The sequence below is a fragment of the Trachemys scripta genome, chromosome 3 (assembly GCF_013100865.1).
Source record: "Trachemys scripta elegans isolate TJP31775 chromosome 3, CAS_Tse_1.0, whole genome shotgun sequence".
Taxonomy (NCBI): domain Eukaryota; kingdom Metazoa; phylum Chordata; order Testudines; family Emydidae; genus Trachemys; species Trachemys scripta.
In genome coordinates this window covers 167,676,848-167,684,061 of record NC_048300.1, presented here as the reverse complement: position 1 = coordinate 167,684,061, position 7,214 = coordinate 167,676,848, and positions in this window count along the sequence as shown.

Below are 7,214 nucleotides of genomic sequence, written 5' to 3'. Positions count from 1 at the left end.
AGACTAACAGAAGTATTGGGAACATAAGCTTTCGTGGGTAAGAACCTCACTTCTTCAGATGCAAGTAATGGAAATTTCCAGAGGCAGCTTTCCATTACTTGCATCTGAAGAAGTGAGGTTCTTACCCACGAAAGCTTATGCTCCCAATACTTCTGTTAGTCTTAAAGGTGCCACAGGACCCCCAATCTTCTGGAATCTTCAGAGAGACCTTACAAGCCAACAGTCGTAACATCACTGCTACAAACCTCATATAAGGACAATGCAATTATTGTATGTATATGATGTACACGTATATGGTCTAAACCATTTTAACTTTCTTCTTATTTTCTTTTATTAATAAACCTTTAGATTTTAGTTACTAAAGGATTAATTAAATTGGTTTTCAGTAACCACTCATCACAGAGTCCAGTGTCTCGGTGGTTAGACAAAGGCTAGATGCCTAAGGAGACTGCATGTTTGACTTCTTGTTAATCAGTGTGGTGAGACAGAAGTTTATTTTTGATACTGACTTGGTATAACCTAATGACCACATGTTTGCAGTAAGCCTAGCTTATTTTTCAGCAGTTTGTCTAAATCTGGCATTTTCAACTGTGGTCCACTGAAGCATGGTGATAACCCTCCTTTTCTCAATATCCTCCCTTTCTCCACTCACATTGTTTCAATAGGTAGGTCATAATCAGTGGAATATGAATCAGGAGACCTTTATTCTTGGTTTTCTCACTGAGCTGATGGGTGAGCTGAGGCAAGTCACTTTACTCTCTGCTCCAGTTTTTCTCCAACCCTTTATCTACTTGTCTATTTAGATTGTAATCTCTATAAGGCAGCCATTTCTCACCCAATGTGTTTGAATAGTGTCCAGCAAAATGGCATACTAACCTCAGTTGGACCTTAATTCTGAGCATGGAAACAGCTCAAATAGTTAAATTTTATTCTGGGTATAGCAATTATTCCTGTTGACTGGAAGAGTACAATTTACTACCACTGGGAAAGGGAAAAAGTCAAATGTGTCTTTGCAAAATACAATTTAAGCTGTATGTAAATGAGAGCTTACTTATAAGGACCTACACTTTTCAGCTAGGATGTGTTCAACTTTAACCCACAAAGACAGCCAATCTGTTTAAGGATTCGTCCCTGGCTGGCTGACTAACTGATACCCAGGGAAGCTTCACGTAAAGGCGAACTTTGGGCTTGGAGTCTAGGTGACACAGTCAACATTGTCAGAGGCCAGTTTGCCATGTTTAGAGCTACACACCTAGGTAAGGAATGGGTTCGGGCAACTTCATAAAGACACCCTCAGGTTGACACACCAGAGAGTGAGGCACCTGGTCAGGATAAGGGAATGAAGCCAAAAGGCTCAGATATTTACTGTGTGTGCTGTAGCTCCAGAACAAAATTTAGGGTGGAAAGGGCACTAAGCAGGAATGCCCTGATAAGTATTCTGATTAAAGCCAGATTCTGCAATGAGTTCCAGGCAGGCTAAGTGGTCTATCCACACACACCGCTAATTGCAAGATTAAAGTTTAAATTGATTTCTATGGTATCATTTACCCTTTCTTTGCTCAGGAGAAAAGCCTTTATCTGTTTTGGAGAATAGAGCCCCCAAACTAAATATTGATAGTTAGCATTTCTTCATTAGGACTACCATAAAGTAGCTAGCTTCTTCTATGCTTAAAGATAGAGAATTTAGCCTCTCCTCTACCAGTTGATGCATTAATGATGCGAAAAGTTTATCACTATTTATAGAAAGTAATGACAATTATTTTAAATCACATAACATTAATATCAACCACAATCGAACACTCAGCTCTTTCTAATTGCAAGAACCAAGTGATTCTTTCTTTTAGGTTTAGGTTCATGAAGTAACTTTTTTTTTTTTTAAATTTAAACTGTATTCTCTTTTCAAAATCTTCATCCCCTTTAGGAAGCTTTCCCTTTCACAGTGAATTTTCCATATAGCTCAGTGGTTTGAGCATTGGCCTGCTAAACCCAGCGAGGTGAGTTCAATCCTTGAAGGGGCCATTTAGGGAACTAGGGTAAAAAAATCTGTCTGGGGATTGGTCCTGCTTCGAGCAGGGGGTTGGACTACATAATCTCCTGAGGTCCCTTCTATCCTGATATTCTATGAATTACTATTTTACTAATGACGGAGTTTGATTATGAGTATTTTTCATATATCAACTATAAGGATTTTGTTCAAATCTAAAGACTTCTGCCTGCGGGCTAAATCCACTGGAATGTCTGTTGAAAATATGTGGTTAAAGAGCCTGTTTTGAAAGTCATTGGTTCCTCCTTCCATGATCAACTGAATCATCCGACTCCATGCTTTGTAGGATTCCAGTACTGGGTGTTCATTTGTTTTTTGGCCTGTATAAAGTTCTCCCTATCAGAGGGAAAATAGAAAAGCAAATATACCAGATATCTCTCAATCTTAGAGGTGACATCTCATCCCGATAGATGTCAATGGGAGTTTTGTCATTGACTTCAGTGGGTCCTGGATTTCATCCATGGTGACTTAATATTCATTAAAGGCCTCATTCAATGCCCATTGGTGTCAATGTGACTCCTTCCATAGAATTTAATGGGCATTGGATAAAGCGCTTAGAACGTATATAGTGAAGACCCAGCAGGATGTAGGAGACTGTTAGTTGTCAATTGAGGGCTTTACTGTTTCTACTGCAATAATAATAAAAAATGGTCAAGAATTCTAAACCACTAGTAGTACAATACAGACATTAAACTGTCAGTAATAGAACCCTTGCATTTATTTTATAAGTAAACCAATAAACACAAATAATAAAGAAAGTTATTTATTGAAAAACCTCTATACAAAAGTAACGTCCATGGAGATAAACAGCTTTACGTTTCCAAAGTGGTTCTCATACATTGCTACAGTATTTGGTTTGCTAATTAACACTGTACATTCACAATTTTTAAAAAAATCATTGGCATGTACTTATTGATTCATGATGGGTATATTTTTCCTAGTGGAATTTAAGAATAGTGACAAGAAGCACATATTGCATTATAGAAATCACTTTTGAAGTACAATGTGTACATGTACCATCTGTTAATATTCTGATGTAAAGACAACACAGTGACAATAGCAAGAGTACCACTGGAAAGTGGAACTATGGTATACTACACAATAATAAGCTTTTTGTTAGAAAAAGTTGTTTAAAAGTGCAAAATATATACACCCTTCCTTTGTATAACTTATTGTTTTCACCTGTACAGCTCATTAAATCCACTTTTAATCATCTGAATTGAACTGAAAAACATATGTAGTCATTTTGGACACATATGTATTATGATCATGCAGATGTTTAAAAGTTGTATTTCCAAAAATGGAAAGCAATAAACATAAAAAGCATTCTGCATTTCAGGTATGCATTTTCACTTACATCAACAGTATATGCATTAAAAATAGTAACAAAATTGTATTTCCATTGCCATTTTAGAGGTGAATATTTACTGGACTCCTAAAAAATCTTGTTCGTTTTATTTCATGAATTAATGATAAGTTTAATGATTACCTATAGATAGTTACCTTTACAGCAAACTAAGATGACTAGGTGATTAATGCATCACTCTAATTATTGTGCCCCTTTGTTGAGCTAATAGTAGCCCCTGAAACATTTTGATGTCTTCGATTTTACTGGCAAGAAACCTGCAACAAATGAACATCCTTTTTTTTTTTTTTTTTTTTTTAAATATCAGTTAATTACCATATGGCCAGATGAAAGAATTCAAACTGCCTTAATGTGATGGTTCAGAATTCTAAACACAGCTACGTTTAGATCTATAGGGATCAGTTGAATATTTTTAACATACTTTGAGCACAGAGAAAAACAATCATGAGGCAGTGGTGTGTGTAGTAAAAAAAAAAAAGGGGGCATTTAATAAAATAAGGAAGTTATTTTCAGTAAAATAATATTTCACTTTAAAGTTCATGCAGTTATGTTTCTCTTTATAAAATGACCTTACATGCTTATACTGTATAAACCTTTTGTACTGAAAATCCTGCACTGATATTATTTTATGGACAAATTGAAATTACTTGTACAGTTTAAAAAACAAAACTACTCTACTTTTAAACCCATGTCTTTTACTGGGAAAGGTGATGAGTTTTTTTCCTTTTTTTCAAAGACTTTAAAAAAAATAAGATTTGCATGTAGGAAATGACAGTGTAATTGGATGGCAGATACAAAGCAATGCTTGATTGGCTGACAGAAAAATTGAGGACCCAATTATGGAGGCCCTCAACACCTACTTAAGTCTATAGGGTTTCCATCCCATTGAAATATTCTGATTTTTTGCAGGATCAGTCCCTAACATGATTTAAAACAAATTTTCTATAAAGACCTCACTAGATATGAACATATACTTTTTTTAACCCATTGGTTTTGCTGAGGAAAAAGAAAAGACATTGAAGAGACAACCTGAAATATACACATCACATTTGACATTCAACAACTGGAAGCAGTTACAACCCATGGAAGCCATGTTTCCTTATCATCCATCATTATATTTGCTGTTGACTACAACTTTTCAAAAGTCAAGGACTCAGATAGTAAGTCTCATACCAGGAATGTTATAAGAACATAGACAGATAGATAGAAGCGAAAAAGCATTAGTTTAATGAAAAACCTCTACATCCCATCCCACTTCCTCTAATGTGCTTTTGCAAGTTTTGGCCATAAGTGGAAATTGCTTTTTGCATTGCAAACAAGACTGCATGATTATAAAACCATGAGACATTTGCACATTTCAGCCAAATTGGAAATGAAATACTATAAGACATATTGTAAACGTTTACAATCATTTTGTGAAACAAAAACCAAGTTGTAGTGGAGTGGGCACTGTTATAAACTGGATATCTGCCACCTGCAGTGGTTAAATTTACTATAGTATATGAGATAGAGACTATTACACATACTGTGGCAAAAGTACATACTGTGCCTACCTAAAAACTAATTTTTATGGTGCCAAGTGTAATGACTATTTGTTTTTCATTTCCAGAAGAGTCACTCAATTTTCAGTGGTTTTTACGTGCTGCCTTTTAAAGAACAACAATGGTTTCTGTCTACATTACTACAGTTAAGTGGTGAAACTAGAGCCTATTGAATGCCCTTGACCTTGAAATCATGAATTATACATGTTGTGATAGGATTTACCCGCATTTCCTAGAAGTCTTGTTTCTATTGCAGTTGAAATTGGAGATTGGGCATCTAACTACCTGAGATTTTTTAAAATAGCTAAGTCTATATTATTTTAATAGTACTCACTGTATGTGTGACATCCATAACGAATGTTCAATCTTTATTTTTAAATGTTATTAAGTAAAAACATATGTATCATATTTTTGAGAGATTCTGATACTCTTGTAGGTATCAGGTCAAAATAAAATTGGAAAACAATTAGCACTGGACTCTATTGACCTGGAATGGTATGACTAACAGCTAGCCACAGAGCTCCAACTGCATCTAGACTAGTTTCTTCCCCAGTGCACAAGAAGCTGAAATACTTCAAAGATCTGTGCGGAAAATAGAAAGCAAATCTGCATATGACTATACAGGATGGGACAAATGGATATGCCATTACAAAATATGAAAAAAGGAAGGGTAAAGTGAAGTTTGAAAAAATGTAGTTAATAGCAGAAAAATGGTTAGTTGACTGTCACATACTGGTCTCCAGGTCAGCAGTGCATGCCAATAGTCAGTCCCCAGTAGGGTGACCAGATGTCCCAATTTTATAGGGACAGTCCTGATTTTTGGGTCTTTTTCTTATATAGGTTCCTATTACCCCCCCACCCCGGGCCCGATTTTTCAAATTTGCTGTCTGGTCACCCTACTCCCCAGGGATACTGGAATATCATTCTCAAATGCAATGCAGGGAACAACTCTCCATATAATGGAATTTATTAGTCTATAGAGAAGCAGAGTACAGTCACACACTACCATAGGAGCTACATGAAATACTTGTATTTGCAGTGAGGTTCATTAGCAGCCGCAGAGAAACAAGGCAACAACCTTCTCTGAGAGCTATACTGAGCATGCTCGAGCTCTTTGCCACAATGCTGGGTGCATACACACCCGGGAGAGCTCTAAGGTTCACTCAACGGTGCTGTAGAAGGCTGAAACTTCTACATAGACTCATAGACTCATAGACTTTAAGGTCAGAAGGGACCATTATGATCATCTGGTCTGACCCCCTGCATGCTGCAGGCCATAAAACCGTCCCTACCCCTTCCCTGGACTCTGCTGTTGAAGTCCCCAATCCTGTTTTAGGTGACTTCAATCGGCAGAAACCCTCCTGCTAGAGATCCCTGCCCTATGCTGCGGAGGAAGGCGAAAAACCTCCAGAGGCTCAGCCAATCTGCCCTGGAGGAAAATTCCTTCCCGACCCCAAATATGGCGATCAGTAAGACCCCGAGCATATAGGCAAGAGTCTCCAGCCTGACCCCTGTCAGCCATTATACAATTTACCTACCATTTCTTGGTTTTCCTCGACTACTATGTTTTACCATTAAACCATTCCCTCCATAAATTTATCTAACTTAATCTTAAAACCAGACAGGTCCGTCGCCCCCACCGTTTCCCTCGGAAGGCATGTTATTGTATCAGTCTTCCCTCCTACTCACCAAGTTTCCATTTGTGTGTGCCCTGACTGCGTCTCTCACTGTGCAGCCCTTTAGTACAAAGATGACACATGCAGCTAAGGATCCTGCAGTGTGCACAAGTCCCTGATTCCAATCTGTCTCACTGTACAATATTTTGGAACTTGATTGCTTTACTGGACATTGGTCAGTTCAGAATTTATACTCTACATCTCAGAGGCTGATTAAATGTTCAAGTTTATGCTTCCTCCCCCTGACCCCCACTAGTGAAGCCCTATGTATGGCCACTTGTAATAAGCATCTGTGGACAGAGCATAACATGAAATAAGATGGCCTGGTTTCCATTTCCAACACTGCTCAAAATTGTGGAGCCAGCGGAAAACCAATTAACATGTGCCTCTTACCCTGTCTGTAAACCTGGGAAATAATGTTTACCCACCTCTTTAAAGTGCTTTGTGATCTAGAGATGAAAAGTGCCATGTGAGTGCAAAATTTTATTACTTACAATATAACTTTCCTTTAGCAAGTGCTATCTTTTTTTTACTGTAATCATACATATTAAACTTGTAACATCTAATTTCAAAGAACATTATATAGT